This window comes from Ornithorhynchus anatinus, chromosome 6, assembly GCF_004115215.2.
Source record: "Ornithorhynchus anatinus isolate Pmale09 chromosome 6, mOrnAna1.pri.v4, whole genome shotgun sequence".
NCBI classification, from domain to species: domain Eukaryota; kingdom Metazoa; phylum Chordata; class Mammalia; order Monotremata; family Ornithorhynchidae; genus Ornithorhynchus; species Ornithorhynchus anatinus.
In genome coordinates, this window is record NC_041733.1 from 35,709,083 (window position 1) to 35,729,713 (window position 20,631).

Sequence of the window (20,631 nt, forward strand, 5' to 3'; positions counted from 1 at the left end):
CTATTTATCATGATGATGTTGTCTTGTTTTTGTTTTGTTCTATTTGGCTCTGCCGTCTGTCTCCCCCCATTAGACTGTGAGCCCGTCATTGGGCAGGGATTGTCTCTATCTGTTGCCGAATTGTACATTCCAAGCGCTTAGTACAGTGCTCTGCGCATAGTAGGCACTCAATAAATACTATTGAATGAATGAATACTGAACCACCTCCCAACTGTCAGGCCTTGAGAAAGAGAAAATGACCCAATGTCGCCTAAAGAAAACAAGAGTTCCGTTCACTTGCAGTTCTCTTAGAGTTTTACTATCTGATCAGAGCACTAGAAGGGTCTACCTATAAAGTAGCGCAGGAAAACAGACCTGACCTTTAAAAGATGGTGAAGATAATGGCCTGGTTCACTGAGCCTCAGTTGCTCTACTGTCATTCCTGGACATCCCCTCGATTTGAGAACATAAAAACATCGGTAAACTGTGTTTTTTACCTTAAATACATCCGTTTTGTAAATAGCACTCAAAGCTGTTAATTGCTCAACAATCTAAAAAAACACAATATGCCAAGCACTGTACTAACACTGGGATAGAAGATAAACAGGTTGGTCACAGTACCTGTCTCCCATGAGGTGCATGGTCAAGTAACAACAGGTATTTAATCCTCATTTTAGAGTTGATGAAACTCAGGCTCAGGAAAACAAAATGACTTGCCCCTGGTCACACATGAATTACATGCCGGAGCTGGGTTCAGAACCCAGTTCTTAGGCTTTTCCGGGCCTTTGCTCTTTTCACCAGGCCACACTGTTTTTCTCTTATGAAATGGCCTCAGGTTCATCTAGAAATCCCAGGATAAGTCTGGTATTTCAAACCTTTTTGCCCAATTTTTTGTCAACATTACTCTCCATACCAGAAAACAGCCCAGTGGGTGTTAAACTTCACTGCAAGAGAGATCTGGAGGCACTGAAAGTCAGCCAAGAGTCCAGCCTTTTGAAGTACGCATTTGAAGAACAATGAAGAGTAATATTTTCCCATTTTAAAACTAGATGAAATAAAATAAATTCCCTTCAAATGACTGTTGGGTCCAAGGGCCATTACTGGGGTTTTTAAGCACTTGCCCTTCTTTGGCCGGTCTCTTCAGACTGCATGCTCTGTTCAGTACAGTGCTATCTGCACACAGCAAGTGCTCAATAAATATGATTGAATGAATGAATGAAGCACAAAAGAAGTAAAGTGAATCAAGAGAGTGGCTGCAAAAGGGGCTGTTGACGCTAAGTGCCTCCAGGCAGTAAAACTGTATTGTAATCAATGTTTTACTAAGACATCTGCAAATCTTGTTTTAGACAGAAGGGCATTCAGTGTTTGGAAATGAAATTTCTTTGCAGGTGAGTGAATTTGAGCTGATGGAATCACATTGCCTTGTAGTTTCTCCCCCAAACGGAATGTCACCTTGACATCTACTCTGCCTTTCCTGGGCTCAGCCAGACCCCCTTAGCGACAAGGGAATGTCATCAGTGCTGCAAGATGGCCATCCCTGGATCTGGATGGCTGCAAAGAGCCAGTGGCCTTGCTGGTTTCTCGGAGATGACGATAGCTTCCTTCTCATTCGTAGCCCCTAGAGTGAACGGTCCTCAGGGAAACATGACTGTCTTTCGGCCCGGCTCTCATCTGGCCACTTCTTCGCTGCCTCCACCTATCCATCTCTTTGAACCTGTGGCGACCTCTGCCTCTTTCTTTCCCGCTCCCTCCTCTCAGCTTTAGCCAGTTTCTTTTTGTCTCCTTCAGCTGGCGAGGTGGGATTGGTGCAGACCAATCTCCGGGCTGGGTTGCTTTTGTTCTCACTCCCACTAAATCTCCGTTCTGTCAGCAAGGATTGGTCTTTTTCTTTGCCAGTTCACGTTACCCTCTTGTAATAAAGCCATATCTCCCATCTCTCCTTTCAGTGAAATATTGTGAATGACACATTTCATTAGCTTAGACATGGGGAATCCTGTAAGGTGGGGTCAGAGGGAGAAGGGTTATACTGTTATCAGGATATGGTATGTTGGGGCTTTTCTGTCCATAAGCCAACCCCTCTGGCAGCTTTGTTGTCTCCTTTGACTGTAGTCACAATAGCACAGCCTTTTTTCTTTTCAGAAATTTAAGGATCATTAAGTGCCTGAGAAGGTGAAGAAAGTTACTGGGCAGCCACCATGAAGCAAAGGCCCTTCTTAGTGAATGTCAAAGATTTCATTGGGCTTTTGTTTCCAGTGAGAAATCATGATAAACTATAAACCTAATCTCAGCAAATATATGCTTTGTACTCTGGGAGGTGAAATGTATATTTCCATTTCTGTTTGCACTGTCATGCTATTTCTCTCTTTTTTGTTTTTTTCACTCTTCTTTATTTGCCACTGGAACTGCATATTTCCTAAAAACCAAAGAAAGGGACTGATTCTCAAAGAGTTTCTTCCCGCACTTCCTCCTCCTTTCTTTCTATACGATGTGATTATCCTGGATATCTGAAGACGATGTTGCTGATTTACAATTACTGATGCCAATACAGTAAGATATCACTCCTTTCTCGAGTGTTTGAAAAGCCCTTGATCAGTGTGGAGAGACCTTTCTGGAAAACATAGCACTCAATGGACACAGACCTAGGGTTAACAGATAGGTTTCCATTAGAGTTCACGGGAACTAAAGTCAAGTTATTTGAGTTGGCAGAGCTGTGTGCTACCGAGTGTCTAGGTTGAATCAAGTTTTCTATTTTCAGGGTTTGAAAGAAGTACAAAATAACAAGGTTGAAAACTTTACTCTCTTGAGTTGAACCATCCATTTACTTGCTTCTGGATGGATGAGTATCGGTCAGTTTTTCATGCTTTCCAGGGATAAAGAATCCACTCCATCTTATCCTCCTTAAGTGTTATCCACCTCTTTCTTGAGTTTTGAAATGGAAATCAAGACAGTATCCTGTTAAGGGCCGGTCTGTTGCTGGTGCTAGCTGGGATAGTCATTTGCATTTTTTTTTACACAGTAATCTCTTGTTTCTCATCTGGGGATCAAGTTCATCTCACAGGGAAATGAGCAGGTGTCGGAATACCAGAGTGAACCTCCTTCCAGCTTTACTTTTGATTTACTCTAATCAGGTCCCTTACAGCCCCAGTGGCCCTTTTTTTCTATTGGTGGAAACATTATTTACCATATGGGAATTGGGTGGTAATTAATCATATTTCTTGAATGCTCACTAGATGCAGAGCATTGTACTAAGCACTTGGGAGAGTAGGGTACAACAATTAGACAAGTTATCTGCCCAATGTGAACTTACAGACTAGATGGGGAGACAGACATTAATATGAATAAATACATTATTTTTAATATATAATTTAAATAGATCTACATAGGTGCTGTGGGATTGGGGAAGCATTTGCCAGGTACTCCTTGGAAGAAGGAGTCTTAATAGGGCTATTTATTCTTTCTCTTCCCTGAGACTGGAACCAATAAAGTCCTTAGAGAAACACAAGAACTCTCTCCCAAACTGTTCGTTGTACTGCGACAGTTATGAGCAGAAACTGGTCTTACTGTAGTTCTCTCTGCACCTAATTTAGTGACATGGACTGTAGGAAGACACTGCCTTCTGGCATTATTACCAGAGGTCGAAAATCAAAATATTCAGGAAAGCATCACCTAGTGAAGATAATGTCTGCCTTGGGGGAGAAATTTTGGGAGCTCTACAAGCATTAATACTCATACCGATTTTAATTTAAATTTTTGAAGGCAAAGATACTGGAAAATGTATTGCCTGTATTTGAGTCAACATTTGTTCTTTGAAAGGCAAATTTTGGAATCCAAGGAGAATTTATGACTTTGTAAATTTTAATACCATCTTGGTCTTTGCTGTAGTAATTGTAGTCCAGACCAATGACCCTTCACATCGGTGAAGGTACAAGAAAAACAGCCTGCTAGGTGAAAGCAGTGTGCCTCGTCCATGTTTGTATTGGACAGAACAAAACTGAGAAGAAAAACATTCCCGAGATTTAGTTTAACAGCTGAGGCAGTGGCTATATCCTGAAAGAGAGTAAAATTTGTGTTTGCTTTCTTTTTTTCAAGATTTGATAGCTTTTCAATCTCTATTTCCTTCATTTCCTTGTAGCATTCTTCTTTTTCCTGAGGAAGAAGCCTTAATTTTGAAAACTTTGAGAGAGAGAAATGTGCTATTACTGTGGCTTTTAAAAATCTGCAAATAGGGGTACGTTTTTCACTACAAACAGAATATGATGGACTACCTGCTTTTAGAGTGAGTGAGTGTGTGTAAACGCGTACATACAGATATAAACTGTGCTTTTGGGGGACTAATGGCTATTAACACTTAATTCTCAGGGGAAAGCAAACAAATTTACATACTGAAAGCACGGGGCAATGTTTTAGTTAAATCCTAACAAATTTAATGCTGGTACGTATATTCCTTAGCACTTATTAGCAATGCTGCTTCCTTTCAGGTTATTTGGAAAGGCCTCCTATTTTCAAAGGAAGCAAATTTATTTATGTAAATTCATTGCACTGGCAACAGCACCACCTTCTTTAGTGTTGACTGGTCCCACCTCAGATAAGACAGGTCTAATTTCATTTCCATTAAAATGCAGTAAAAGTGCTTTTATGAACTTAATTTCTTGTCAGAGCTTGATAGGAGCATTAAGGTTTAGTCATTTAACTATGTTAATAAATATTGATGTTTTTAATTAAACGAGACTGAAAATATCCAGTAGAATAGGATTTTTGCTGTTCGTTGAAATGACAGCCTTTTGCAAGATGATTTACTTGGTGCCTTTCACTGATCACTTTGCCAAATATTTTTCAAGCATAAAAGATTATTAACATAGAGGTGGTGATTTTTCCACGTTATCTTCCTGAAGAAATAAAAATTTAATCAAAAGGGCTTTGATGATCTATTAAAAATAGAAAATAGAGAAGCAGTGTAGCTTAATGGACAGAATGTGAGCTTGGGAGTCAGAAGGACCTGGGTTCTAATCCTGGCTCTGCCACTTGGCCTGCTGTGTGATCTTGAGCGAGTCAAGTTAAGCAACTTCTCTGTGCCTCAGGTGCCTCATCTGTAAAATGGGGCTGTGAGCCCCATGTGGGTCATGGACTGTGCCCAACCTGATTAGCTTGTATCTACCTCAGCACTAATACAGTGCCTGGTACATAGTAAGTGCTTAAATACCATTTTTTACAGAATGCAGATTAAAGTATTTTAAAATGTCTTCACATAGACAGCTTTGAGGTCCACCCTTTCTTATGCCTTTATTTGCATAATGGCCCCGGCCCAATATTTGAGGAAAGAAATAAGATTATTTTTTATACCACCTAATTGTAGGCAGTGGTATGAGAGCTCTTGGGGATGAAGTGGAGGTTGAACAGCAGCATATGAGCATGGACCACCCAGCAGGGGTGGGGAGAGTTAATTCACTAATGGCTTATTGTATGCAGCACCAGAGAGCCCTCCCCGACCCCTCCTTTGTTTTTTATAGTTGAGCACTTTAAATAAGCCCTGGGGTAAATACTAGATAATGGGGCTCATAGTCTAAGTAGTCCTCTTCCTTCTCTACTCCTTTTCTCCCACTTTTGTTCTTTCTCCTTTTTTTCCTCCCGCTACCCCTATTGCTTGAGTTGATTCCTCATATAATAGTCCTTACCCTGTTGGTTGGTAGCAAGAATTATGCAGGAAAATTTTTAAAAAGGGCAATTCTTTGAGTTGAACATGGTAATTTTTTACCCATTTCATTTGTGGCCTAGTGGAAAAAATGTGGACTTGGGATTCAGAGATCCTGGGTTCTCAACCTAGATCTTGCATTTGCCTGCTGTGACCTTGGGCACTTAAGTTCTTTGTGCTTCAGTTTCTTCATCTGTAAAATGGAAATTCAGTGGTGGTTCTCCTTCTTTCTTGAACATTGAGCTCCATATGGGTCAGGGACTCTGTCCAAGCTGAAAAACGTATATCTACTCAGGTTTTAGAATAGTGCTTGACACACAGTATAGTCTTAAATGCAATAAAACACCATTTGGTGTGTGGCTAGCCCTCCTCTCCAAGGACTTCCTTAAATCCTTTTATTGATGATGATAACGTCAGTGGTTAGGTGCTGGGGAAGATAACATTCAATCAGACAGGGTCCTTGCCCCATACCAGGCTCAGAATCCAATTAGGAAGGAGACTAGGTATTCCCCAATGAGACTAGGTATTCCCCAATTTAAAGATGAAAGAACTGAGACATAGAGAAGCAAAGTAACTTTCCCAGGGTCACACTACAGGCAAGAGGTGGAGTGGGCATTAGAACCCAGGTCTCCTGACTCCCAGTCCTGTATTCTCTAGTCTGTAGTGAAATGGAATTGCATTCTAGTGTGCACCTCATCCAGCATGAGCAGCACTGTTTTGTTGTCTCATGGCAACTAAAAATAAATGGCCAGATTCAAAGAGATATATGTAAATTAATGGGAGTGGAACAAACAAGGTGCTTTGAGACCAAAAATGGAACCAAGTAGTTTTCAACAGTACCTTGTTGCTTTGTTGCCTTTGCGGTATGCATAAGCTTCTAGAAGGTGGGGGAAACATCTTCAGCCTAACTGCAGTGTCTCCAACTGCGCATTGTTGAACATTATTGGGCAGGATGATTAACAGATAATGCATGGGTTGGTTGGCTCATACCCCACCAAAGGATGATGCCCCAAAGCTCCAACCTTTGGAGTTAATCAGGCGCAGGGTCCCTTCGATTTGGTAAGGCCCTGGGCATGATATTGGGGGCTCAGGTCTGTCTACCACAGCATTGGTAAAGCGTTCCTTTGGGGAGATTCTGCCGCTGGTCAAGTGAGTCGCTCGGTTCCGGGGTTGTATATGACTTAAGGTGTTTGCTGGTGATAGGCAATGGCCAGCCAAGTGTCAGGTGGAAATTCTCCTTGGAGGAGTTCTCAGCCTCACTCTAGTTCTCAGTTCCATGATGGAAAAGTTTGGAGAGTGTCTGTGGCAACAGAGTCACCTTGAAAGTGCCTGGTAAAGAAGAGAAAGCTTCTAAATATATACACATGTATACATATGTGTTTTACTAAATGTATATAGTTGGAAAATACTGTTTCATTGGAGGACTGGATTTTGGAGAAGCATCAAGGTTTTTGACATTAGAGGCTGTGAATTGTGTTACTGTTCAGAGCCTGCCAAGACATGGAATCCCCTCTCACCTTCTGCCATTGCTGCCATTCTCAGATATTTAAAGAATCTGATATTCCTTGTTAATTGTTAGTGAAAGTCAAGCCACCAAGTTGTTTGTCATTCGTCTTTTCTGTTTATGCCTAATGAGATGGTCTTAACCAGTCTTCGAACTCATTTGCCAAGGGTACCTTTGTTTACTACTGTTCATTTAGTATTCATTGAACTACCAGAGGGTATTCGAAAGCAGCAAATAACATATTTAACTTTTTCAGCCTTCTGGGAATTTGGGTATCCTAACAGATTGTTGGCAAGCCAACTCCAAATTGTCTATCATCAGAACATTCTATCAACCAAAGCAGATGATTCAGATAGCGTTACACAAATCAAATATCAACTTTTCTTTATAGCCTTAACCTTAATTTGATCAGTGATGAGGCTTTTTGAGCATTGGGATTTTTTGAGTTCTGACATGATGAAAAATCCTTGGTAAATGACTAAGAGCTGTCTGTTTTATTTTTTTGTGATTTGTTGTATTTCTGTAAATTGTACTTAAACTCTTACATTGTTGTGACCCATGTATATCACAGAGAATATACACATCCCACCAAAACTCCTGCTGCAAAGGAATACGTTAGCCTCTCTTTTTGGCTTTCATTCCTTTATAGGTTTCATTTTATTCCTTTTAAGCCATCTTTGTGGTATCTACTTTGCAACTCTATTTGTTTCTTGAAGGCTTCCTGTACCAGCACTTCAATTATCTGGCGGTCTTCATTTTGTTGGCAGGAGACAAACAGGACATTGTGTATTCTGAATAAAACAGGGTTGAAATCAGGGAAGTAAAAGATGGTACCTATGATAGAGATGAAACACTAGATGTATCCTTTTCAGTAGAGGTAAAATATTTTGCATTCATCTGAATTAAACTATTTTAATCCTAGAACTATGTCTTTTTTATCTGCTAAAGGCTGCCTGCTGGTATAATGCAGAAGACTTCTGGTAAGCTCTAAACAAATCCATGATGATCTGTACCTTAAGGAGCACACATGATGTAGGTCAGAAAAGGTCTTGGTCCATTTGCCTCTGAAACGGAGTGGGGAGGAGAGGGGTCTCGAATCTCTTGTAAACACAGCACACTCAGCTCTTAAAACCTGGGGAAAACGCTCCTTGGAAATGTTTTCTTTATTGGAATATATTTCCATTCCGTAATTGGATGGATTTGGCACCCAGATCCCTGGCTGTGTCATGCTTATCGCATTTTCTAAGGAACGATCTCGCTGCCCTTTAGGCAAATGGAATCTGCCTTTGAATAGGTCTAGATATTTGATATTATACACTGGATTTCCTTCATTATTGTGAGGTCCTCAGGTTATCCTGAAATAAGGGCAGGAAGACCTTCCTTTAAAGGGCTGGCCTTAGATTCAATCAGTTGGATTTCTGAAAAGCTCTGGGGTTAGGTTGTTAAGCTGCCTTGCTGGTGCTGGTAGCAAAACTCTGCAGGTTAGTCTGAAAGCCTGGGTCTGTCTGGGTGTTTCAAGCAGGCCTGTTTATAATTCTGTGTATTAGCGAAGGAGAACACGTACAGAGATGCTTCAAAGGCTGGTGAAAAGCTCTGTGTAGGTGCTCGTCAACAGGCAACGTGCGCAACTGAAAGCAGCCAATGCAGATGTGCCGAATAGGAAAAGTTTCCTGTGTTGACAAGTAATTCTCCAGAGGATATTTCTTCCAGAAATGTCATTAAGGAAACAGGCAAGGAAGAGCTCAAGCAACAAAGCAAGATCAAGAAAGATGAAAGGATTGAAAAGAAGCCTGAGGCTTTTTTAGTTGCAGGAGGTGAGGGGAGAACTGTCAGTCCCATCCTAAGGAAAGCCTGGTCCCCAGACCCTCTTTGTTCAAACCTGGCTCAGTATTGATTACTTATTTTGCAGAAAGCCCAAATAGCATCAGTATTTAGGGCTCTTGACTGTCAGGCTGACAGAATCCTCCAAACAAGCTGTGGAGTTTGCATCCCGCCCAAAAGCATGCAGAATGATTTCCAGTTGAAAATAGGAGATTTGATTTTTAAGGGAAGGATAGATCAAGCCTCGGGGTTGCAATTAGGTAATGGGATGTGAGTAACAAAAGCTATTGCCACTTGCGATCTTTTCTCTTTCCTAGAGAAAAGCAGTGGAATGAACCAGGCAAATTTGATAGTAGTGGCAGAATTTCCTGGCCTTGAGATCTGGATGTTTTATTTTAGATTGAGTAGTTTGGGATCCCCAAAGAATAGGGACTGAAAGTCCCTCATTTAAGAAGTTACCTTTTTCTAAGACCAGGAGTTACCTGTCTTAGGTTGGTTGTGCTGCCCCTATCTATATGCTTAGTTGAGAGTGGTTGGATTCAATAATGTTGGTATTTGTTAAGCGCTTACTATGTGCAGAGCACTGTTCTAAGCGCTATGGTAGATACAGGGTAATCAGGTTGTCCCACATGAGGCTCACAATCCCTATTTTACAGATGAGGTAACTGAGGCACCGAGAAGTTAAGTGACTTGCCCACGGTCACACAGCCGACAAGTGGCAGAGCCGGGATTTGAACCCATGACCTCTGACTCCCAAGTCCGTGCTCTTTCCACTGAGCCACGCTGCTTCTCTTTTCTAAAATTTAGGAGTTAGATATTTCAACCCCTTTCCAGTTGCCCTCCATGTGGAATTAGTGGCTTTTGGCCTTATCCTGCTCCATTCCTCCTCTGCCTCCTGAGAGATCTTTCTCTTTCTCTAGGCCCACCCACTCAGAGAGGAATGTGGAGGGATAAGGGAAATGAGCCTGGCTTGGGGGGAAGGGCGGGGGGCGCGGCGGCTAGGTTATAGGAAGAAAAGGGTAAATATATTTCTCTGATGTACTTGCTGAAGTAGAGTCCCAAACTTCAATGACTTTAGAAAGTGACTTCTTCCTGGCTGACATGCACCCTTGCTTCTGATTTAGTGATGATTTATTCAAGGTGGAGGACCACAAGCTGAATACAGTTTTATAAAGTGTCTGTGTGTATGTGTTCACACACGCATTTTTAATAATAATGTTGGTATTTGTTAAACGCTTACTATGTGCAGAGCACTGTTCTAAGCGCTGGGGTAAACACAGGGGAATCAGGTTGTCCCACGTGGGGCTCACAGTCTTAATCCCCATTTTACAGATGAGGGAACTGAGGCACAGAGAAGTTAAGTGACTTGCCCACAGTCACACAGCTGACAAGTGGCAGAGCTGGGATTCGAACTCATGAGCCCTGACTCCAAAGCCCGTGCTCTTTCCACTGCGCCACGAGTGTCTTTGGGGTCCAAGATAGCTTTACCTTCGGTGAGAGTTTTATCAATATGTTCAGAGGATGTGGCTGTTGAAACCAGTGGGTGATGGGCAGTCTCAGTTTACTCTTTAGGGGGGGATTTGGCGAGGTATCTCCCATCCTTATAGAGCATCACATGACATTACATCATTTGTATTGACCAGTGATGTCGTATAACAGCAGAGAGAGAAAGGGAAAAGGTGACAGCCAAGGGAGAAGTTTCCCTGGAAACTTGAGGCTCCCTTCTCTGCCGTCTGTCCCCTCCTTGCAGATTATTCACTCAGTCAGTATTTATTGAATGCTTACTGTGTGCAGATCACTGTACTAAGCGCTTGGAATGTACAGTTCGGCTACAGATAGAGACAATCCCTACCCAACAAAGGGCTCACAATCTACAAGGTTGAGGCAGACAGAAAAACAAAACAAGTAGACAGACATCAATACCATCAAAATAGATAAATAGAATCGTAGATATATACACAGATCTGGGGTGGGAAGGCTTATCTAATTGCAGTGGGCATCCAGGATCATCTACTGGCACTCTGAGCACCCACCTGAATGATGGGGAGGGGTGCGTGTGTTTGCCCAGTACCAGAGTTACTGGTATTCTGGTTCATTCCATCCATACAGGAAAAATGAACTGTGCTTTTGCTGCTCTGCAGGCTCCCTTCCTGCTAGCAGAAACCTGTGGCAAGACTTCCTGTGTGGGGTTTATCTAGTGAGGGGGTGGCAGAGGGGAGAAAGAACAAGCATCTCCTCCCGGTGTCTGTGTGAGTGTGTGTCCACACAACCCCGCCCCCCCAAATCCATCAGTCCCCCCCATTTGGGCCCAGTAAGGGGAGGGCTGGCAACTGTGGCTATCTGGAAGCCACCGGCCGAGCTTACCGGGAAATAGTGTTGGGATGCAGGAGGCCATAAATCCGGTTTTTTCTGCCCCTTCCCATACTTCCCTCACCGAATCCCCTTGCCAGAGCCACAGAGAACACTGACTCTCAGCTAACAAGCCTCCGCTCCAAACGGGTTAGCCTGGTTTCAGGGGAGACCACCGAAGGGGATTGTGGAGGGGAGTTCTTTCCACCCATAGAGGGTCATCATTGAATGCTCTGACCCCACAAAAGTAGCCTTCAAATTCCTCATCAAATCTGCCTGGGATCAAAGCAGCTCTCATTTGGAGGAAAAAAAAAGAAGTCCCCAAATCACATTATTCTTAATGGCCCGGGCAGAATTAGTCTTGTTACCGATCCAGCTGAAGGGAATGCACAACTAGATGGGATTTGTCAGCATTTTCCAGTAGAGCAGAAAGCCATATGGGTAAATCTGGACAGATTTGGGTTGGGGGCTGTGCAGCTGTGAGTTTGAGCCTGCCTCTCAGCTGGCCTGGCCTCCTGCCCAAATCTGCTGCTGCAGCTGGCCTGGACCACCCAGGGTTTGCTTCCCCTACTGCCTGCAGGTATGTGGGCTCTGAAGTTGGGAGGCCTGCATCCTGGGAAATGGCCATCTGAGTGGAGGATGACCCCAAGTGCTGCCTGTCAGGAGGAGGGGTTGGAAGCAGGATTCCTCGGATGGTCTTTGGTACAGGGCTGTTGGTATGTGACCCTCTTCCTGCATGGCCTCATCTCCATAAATAATAGCTCCACACCAAGTATTTCAGTGGTGATGGTGGAGGTTTGTTTTCCTGGTGCAGATTCTGGATTGTAATGGTTACTCACAATTGAAAATCCCTCTCATTATGTGCTTGCCTTGTGAGGACAGGATCACTGTTAAAAGGGACCCAATCACTTCGGATGGGTTGGGAGTCGGGGGCGGAGGAGAGGGGGAAGAAGGAGGGTGTACGTGGAACAACTAACTCAGTTCCGATTTCACTGACCAAACCATTAACTCTGGAGACCCCTAGCTAGGCTGTTGCCAGTTCCCAGGGAAAATTTAGTCTGTAGGTGACACATGGTCCCAGAAACTTTTATAACTGATTAGGGAATGCATTTTGCCTTCCCTATCCTCAGCACTCTCGGCCGTTATGGTCTTCAGCAGCATTATTTGAGCTCTCAGAAAATGAGTGAGCAGCAGCTTGCCTGCAGGTGAGCCAGTCATCCCTTTCCAACCCTTCTGCAAAGAAACGAAATGCCGATGCATAGTATTTTCTTGCTAAACAAAACCACTTTGCATCAGCTGGTTGTAACGCTGAATCTCCAGCTGCTGCCATTTGGCCTTTTGCTCCAAAATTTGAACAGCAAAGGTAGCTCATCTCCCTGGATACCTAGAGTGCCCAGAAAGGATTGCTAAGGACCTCTGAAATCAGAGCATCCTTTCTAGCAGTTGTTGTTCAGGAGAGATAGCAAGTCATCCCTCAACTTAATTTTGTTCTTGTGGCTTGGGAGAGTGACAGGCTCAGCTCTTGAGGTTGATCTGCCATTAACCCTGTTTTTTTAGAAGTAAAAACAGAAGAAAACATGCATTTCAACACGAGGCTCAGATGACTAAAAAAAAAATAAACGTGCCTGCGATATCCAGTCTCCCGTCCTTATGCGTCCTTTGTGGTGAGCCAACAGTCCAAATACCTGAGACTCCCCAAGCTCCGTACTGACTGCTTTTACAACTCTTGGTGTTGAGAAGAAACGAGTGATGGCTTTGGGGGATTTGAGATTTTTGTGTGAGCAGTGGTCGGGTTGATGGTTTGTAGTTGCGGAAGGACTCCTGTGTATGATGATCATCTTTTATCCAGAGGCTGTCACATTTTACTTAGCTTTCCTCTTGGTCTGTTGTCTCCGTAGCCCTTTCTCTGTTGTCCCTTGGATGTTTATAGATGCCCAAAAGGAGAATGGTGTGTGGTGCCTGAAATTTTGCATAAACTGACATGGAGTGAAATATTGTGTGAGTGCTATCTTGCTGGGGCCCTGAACCTGCAATTTACCCCTCAGAAAAATGTTTTTAATGGTATTTGCAATATAATTCTGGCACATGTTCCACACCCTTACAGTAGTCTACACATACAGATATTGTGACCTCTGCTCTGGAGGGCCTCACTCGCCGTGCGACCTCCCAGATACACCACAAACAGGTGAACATTAAAGGGGAAACACACAGCTTGAGGTGTGAAAGACCATTTGGACCCTGTGCCAGGTTGAGAGCAGTTACTCAGTCGTCTCATCCCGCTGGTTCCAATGAGCCTCTAGACTGAATTGAGAGATTTAAATAACTCGTGCAGGTTACTGTCATAGAAATCTAAACTTCTGCCTGTGCCAAGTAAACACCTTCCGTCTGTTGTGAAAAATTCCTCCGGGCAGCTTAAAGACAAACCTGGCTAGCCCCTGCACTACCCCCAGTCCAAACTTCCAGTTTTAGATGCTGAATTTTAAATAAGAAGAAGAAAGCAAGCTGGAGGCCGCAACAAATCGGGTACGATCATTCATTTATTACCCAGAGGTTCACGATTTGTTGCTTTAGGTGTCCAAATTAATTAGTGACAAAATGAAAGCGGCCTTCCATTGAACAAATTTCAGGTTTTCATCAGGTTTCTAGACTCGGGCTAGAGGATTTTTTCAAAAACGAAAACCACTTAATTATTCCCATTACATTCTCCAATCACCCCTGTCACATTTCCTCTGATTCAGTGGCTTGCCAGAATTTACCCATTGGCACTGTTATTTGAGGCACGTTGCTACTGTTCAACTAAAACTCACTGATGCATATAAATTATCCATTTATGCACTGATTTGAAAATAATATGTAGTGCTTTAGCAGTGTGTCAGAAGAGCATTAAATGTAGAGTCATTTTCCAAGCCGTAATTGCAGGCAATCCTTGGTTGTAAGACAATTGGGAGTTTGAATGACATTAGAGAACATATGGCTCAAGGAAAAAGGTTGAAGATTGGATGATATTATAGCCACAGGGGTTTCTTGAGGTCCTTCAACCTATCTGTCCGGCCATCCCAATTTGGAAAAACTGAGCAGCAGAGGTTTTCCTGAGAAATGGAGGAAATTGGTACCCAAACCCTAAATGTTTATGAAGGCAGAAATGAGTTAGCGTGGGGACCTTTAGGGGTATTCACACTCTCCACCCAATTTATCTGTTCTCTTCATTCACTTCTTTCCAACCTGCTCTCTTCATTCTTCTCGCAAACCAACTTCACAGTACCTCATTCTGGACTCTCCCTCTAGCCCGTAAGCTCAATATGGGCAGGGAATGTGTCTACCACCTCTGTTATATTGTTCCCTGCCAAGCGCTTAGTACAGTGCTCCGCGCACAGCAAGTGCTCAGTAAATTCAGTTGGACTCCCCCACCTCTGTTCCCTTGCTCATGCTATTCCTCTGGTTCAGCTGTCCCGTGATTATCATGCATCTCGCCTTCTAAACTATAAGTTCCTTGTGGACAGAGAACAGGCCTACCAACTCTGTATTATACTCCTGCCTACCCCAAGGCCTGTATTACCCTCTTCAGGGAAGCATGGGCTTGGGAGTCAGAGGATGTGGGTTCTGATCCTGGCTCTGCCACATATCAGCTCTGTGACTTTGGACAAGTCACTTCTCTGTGCCTCAATTACCTCATCTGCAAAATGGGAATTAAGACTCTAAGCCCCACATGGGACAACCTGATGACCTTGTATCGACCCCATTGCTTAGAACAATGCTTGGCACTTAGTAAGCGTTTAACAAATGCCGTCATTATTATTATTACTCTCCCAAGTGCTTAGTATGGTGCTCTGTACACTTTGATCTCCTTTAGTGCGTAGTGCAGTCCTTAGTGCTTAGTACAGTACTTGGCACATAATAAGCACTAATTGAATATCATGATGATGCCAATTATTCAAAGTGCACCTCCCTTGATGTGCCCTCCCTAATTAAATAGCACTTGCCCAGGTTGCATAAATCCATCAACCATCTCTAACACTCATGTATCTACAGAAACCCTTCCTCAGTACTGATTTGTACTGATAGAGATTTATCCATACTTATATATATATATATATATATATATGTATATACGATTGTTCAGTTATTTATTTTGGTAATAGTATTTTGGTTAGTCTGTAAAACTTCAGGTGGTGAAGTTGCACCCAGTGAGGGCTGCTCCAATAAATGTCTTTACTACTGTTAATATGTTCATACACTCAAGGTGCCATCCAAGTCACTGGAAGCTTGGCTCAGACCCACCCTCCAGAACAAGCTAGGCAAATTTTCCGACTACTAGGCTCCCGGCCGTGTTCCTGAGGTGTGTGGGATTTGAGTTAGGTGACTACTTATTGTGAACATTGTTAAGAAAAGAAATCCCAAGTGTCATCGAACCTTATAGTCTTCCCACATATAACAAACCCAGCTCTGCCTTTTGGGCACTCTCCACTAAGCTGTAAGCTGCTAATAATAATGTTGGTATTTGTTAAGCACTTACTATGTGCAGAGCACTGTTCTAAGCGCTGAGGTAGATGCAGGGTAATCAGGTTGTCCTACGTGAGGCTCAGAGTCTTAATTCCCATTTTACAGATGAGGGAACTGAGTCGCAGAGAAGGTAAGTGACTTGCCCACAGTCACCCAGCTGCCAAGTGGCAGAGTTGGGATTCAAACCCACAACCTCTGACTCCCAAGTCCAACTCTTTCCACTAAGCCACACTGCTTCTAAAAATGGGCCCATTTCAGGCTGTGGCTCCAACAGAGAGTCCTGTGATCTGCAGCAGTCCGTGCTGCTTTGTTGGCCTTACTTTTTTTTTTTAATTTTTTCTCTGTCTTGTTCACACCATCTGCCTCTTATTGTCCTGCTACCTCCACCATCTCCCCTTCATTTTGTCCTGCTCTCCTAAGCTTCCTTCAGTTTCTCACCCTCCGCATTGGCTTCTCCCTCTTCTCCTCCGTTGTCAGCGTAAAATGGAAAGTTTTTTTCTAACCTTGGGCTATGCAACCAAGAGTTCACATTTGGAATTTGAAAATCAGTAGTCCCTGGCCGAAATGGGCTTTAGCGCATCTCCAAATTCTGGTGAACACAGGTACACGTACACTTTGTCCCGTGCTTTTGCATACATTTTCTCGTGCAAACTGTCTCTCAAATCATTGGTGTTTACTGAGCGCTTATTGTGTGCAGAACACTGTACTAAGCCCTTGGGAGAGTGCAGTGCAACAAATTAGTAATGTTCCCTGCCCACAAGGAACTTATAGTTTAGGTGGGGAGACATTCACTAAATTGTGGATATATACTTTGGTGCTGAGGGGCTGAGGATAGGGTGATTGTCAAGGGCTTAAAGGGTACATAGCCAAATGCTTAGGTGATACTGAAGGGCGAGGGAATAGGGGAAAGAAAGGATTTAGTCAGAGGGGACTTCTTGGAACAGAGGTGAATTGAATAAAGTTTGAAGGAGGGAGAGTTGGTGGTGTGGTGTTTTATGCTCCCAGACTGAGCCCCCCCCTTTCCCTCTGCTCCCCCTCCCCTCCGTCCCACCCTCTGCTCTTCCCTCTTCCCCTCCCCTCAGCACTGTGCTCATTTGTATATATTATTTATTACCCTATTTATTTTGTTAATGAGATGTATATCTCCTTGATTCTATTTATCTTGATGATGTTCTCTTGTTTTGTTCTGTTTTGCTTTGCTGTCCCTCTTCCACATATAGACTGTGAGCCCATCATTGGGCAGGGATGGTCTCTATCTGTTGCTGAATTGTACATTCCAAGCGCTTAGTACAGTGCTCTGCACATAGTAAGCACTCAGTAATTACTGTTGAGTGAATGAATGGGATGAAGGCCAGAGGGAGGATGTTGTGAAGGGGTTGGCAGTGAGGCAGATGAGGCTGAGGTCCGTGATGCGGTTGGTAGTAGAGGAGTGAAGTGTGCGGGCTGGGTTGAAATAAATCAGTAAGGGAAGGTAGGAGAGGTGAGCTGACTGGGTGTTTTAAAGCCCATGGCAAGGAGTTCTGCTTGATGTTGAGGTGCCTGGCCAAATGGCAAGGAGTTTCTGCTTGATGTTGAGGTGGATGGCCAACCACTGAAGGTTTTTGAGGAATGAGGAGATGTGGACTGAAGACTCTTTCAGAAAAATGATCCAGTCAGCTTGTAGCTTGTGTACTGATTCTTTATGCAGATGATTCTTAATTTTACCTCTCCAGCTCTGATCTCTCTCCTTCTCTGCAGTCTTGGCTTTATCCTCGACTTATCTATCTCATACCACCTGCATAGTCAACCTGTCACCAAATCTTGTCGATTCTACCTTCACAACATCACTGGAGTCCACTCTTCCATCTCCCTTTAAACTGTTCCTATGCTGATCCAAGAACTTAGCTTATCCTGCGATGACTATTCCTCTGCCTCCCTGCTGACTTCCCTGCCTCCTGTCTCTCTGCACTCCCATCCATACTTGACTCTGATGCTCTGATCATTTTACTAAAAATATATATATATATATGTATATATATATATATATTCACCCGGGGCAGTTTTTAAACAAAAATTAATTCCACGTCTTTCCACTCCAAGCACTTCCAGTGGATACCCATCCACCTCTCATCAAGCAAAACTCCTTACTATCGGTTTTAAAGAACACAATCAGCCTGCCCCCTCCTACCTTTATTGACTGATTTCCTACTGCAGCCCAGCCCATACACTTTTCTTTATTAGCTCCAGGTTATGAACTGTGCCTTTATCTCATCTATCTCACCTCTCACCCCTTTCCCTCATCCTACTCCTGGTCTGGAGCTTCCCCTCCATATACATCAGACCATCGCACTCCCTTCAAAGCCTTATTAATCAATCAATGGTATTATTAAGGTCACACCTCCTCCAGGAGGCCTTCCCCAATTAAGTCTTCTTTTCCTCGACTTCTTCTCCCTATGCACTTGGATCTCTCTCCACCCTCAGCACTTATGTGCATACCCATAATTTATATTAATGTCTCTCTCATCCTCTGAACCATAAGCTTGTTGGGGGCAGGGAACATTTTTACCAACTGTGTTGTAGTGTAATCACCCAAGCACTTAGTAATGTGCTCTGCACACAGTAAGTGCTCAGTTATTGCCATTGATAGTTTCATTCATGCGTGTGTACTCGCACACTCCCACATTATATGATGAGTAATGATGAATAATATGTGAAGGATTAGGTTGGGAGTGGGAGTTTGTTAGGGGAGATATTTAGGATCTGTGACTTTAAGTGGGGGTGAGTGAGTAGTCCAGTCATATTTTTGCTGGAAGGTTGTGCTTAATTGTATGAGTGAACTTGTTTATTTAAAAACTCTAACTTTCTTTACCCATGGAACCTTTTCTTATTTTAACACCAGCAAGAATAAATCAGGAAACTGCATCTTTCATGTGGTGGTTACTCCTGGCGGACTCTTTGCTTGAGCGGATTACTTAGGCTCCACTCAAGTGCCTGCATTTGTAAATGTAAACTTCTGTGAAACTCACTCGTGTGTGTCTGAGGGGTACTGTGTCTGACAGCTTCTTAAATAATAATAATAAAAACACAAAGCAATAAAGTAGAGCTAAAATGTCAGTTTTTGAATATATTAATTTGGGTTGGGCTTCATGGGCTCTTAAATGGCAGAGGGCAGAGGGCCCCCTTGGTCCCCAAATTTCCACCAGCAGCCATGGCTGTGCTTCAGTGACAGATGTCTGGGGTGGTGGAATCTTGGCTCAGTCCTTGTGTTCTAGAAGGTGCAGGAAGTGTATCGGCTCTTCTTATTGATTCATTCAATAGTATTTATTGAGTGCTTACTATGTGCAGAGAGTTCAGTGCTCTCCCCACCCATAGTAAGAGCTCAGCCTTTGATTGATTCTCCTGACTAAACTGAAGCTTCCAGGCCTATGACAATAGAGGGAGGCCTTGGTGCTGGGGGAAGAAGGATGGTAAGGACTGCAAAGACCTGCTTGTGTCTCTGTCAGACTAGAGGCATGCAGCCCAAACTGTTTTCCCAAACTGGCATTCTCCATTACAACCTGGGACCTTTGCCCTCTTATCTCCTATTGCTAAAGGAGGCCTGTCATTCCATGGATTTTTGTGGTTGGCCCAGGCGCCAGAGGTACCATTGGAAGTCTGGATCTTAACCGTCCGTACCTTCCCTTGAAAGTAGATATGTCCACAAGGTGTCCGGGTCCCCCAGAGCAGCCCGTCCATCCAGATATTCTCCTCAACGGGGCTTTATGCTGGGACGTACTGATCCTTTCCATGCCATGAGGAGCAAGTGGGCTATTAAGCGTTCTTTCTTGAAACTTCTTGCAGAGGTTTATGCTATGCACATTTCCATAGGCCTTGTCTGCCAACAGGGAGGGAATAGGATTGTTGTTAATCATAACATAATCATGAAATAACTGTCTTGGGCCAAGTGAGCATGTATGACCAGCAAAAGGAGCAGGGCAAGGAGAAGGGAAAGAAGGTGACCAGGCGCGGCAGGCGGTGCAGGGCTTGAAAGGTAGCCGACTCTTTGAGGCTCTGTGTCCGCGAGGAGCCGGTTGAGAGATGCTTTGACTCCTGGGCACAGCTGGGGAGGAGAGGAGTCAGCTGGTAGAGAGGAGATCCTGAGCAATGGTCCCAAATCAAGAGAGAACCAGGCAGTGACAAAAGGGATTGGGGAGATGGAGTTCGGTGGCAGTAGACGACCTATAGGTGGAACCCGATGGCCGTGGGCCCTCTGGATTGTAAGCTAATTGTGGGTAGGGAACGTGTCTTCATTGTACTCTCCCAAGACTTGGTAAGCACTTGTGGGCCGTGTGGGGGAAGAATGCTGAACTAGGGTAGGGGTTGAGGTAGGCGAAAGAGGCATACTTGGTGGGTGGGAGGGTTGGGGTAGAAGAAAGAGAGATCTCCTTGACTCTGGGAGTCAGAGTTAGGGGGAGGTGGTCACAGAAAGCAGTGAAATGTTTACTGTTTTGATTCTTCCGGTTTTCAAACGATTAAAATTTCAACCTCTTTTAATAGGGGACATTCCACGTCAGCCATTTTGTTGTTCAGAAGGAGGAATTATATTATTCATGTGTAAATTGATGCAGAAGCAACATAACAATGCTTAATACAACCTGACTACTTGAGGAAAGAAAGATAGCATAGTGGATATTTCAGATTTTGAGACTAACGGATTTCAGAAGTTGACTTTACATGTAAACGTTGGAACAAAGCCCATTTGACACATTAAATTTTTTTAAGTGATTATTTTGGTCCTTTGCATGTCTCATTTTTTAAAAGAATATTAGGT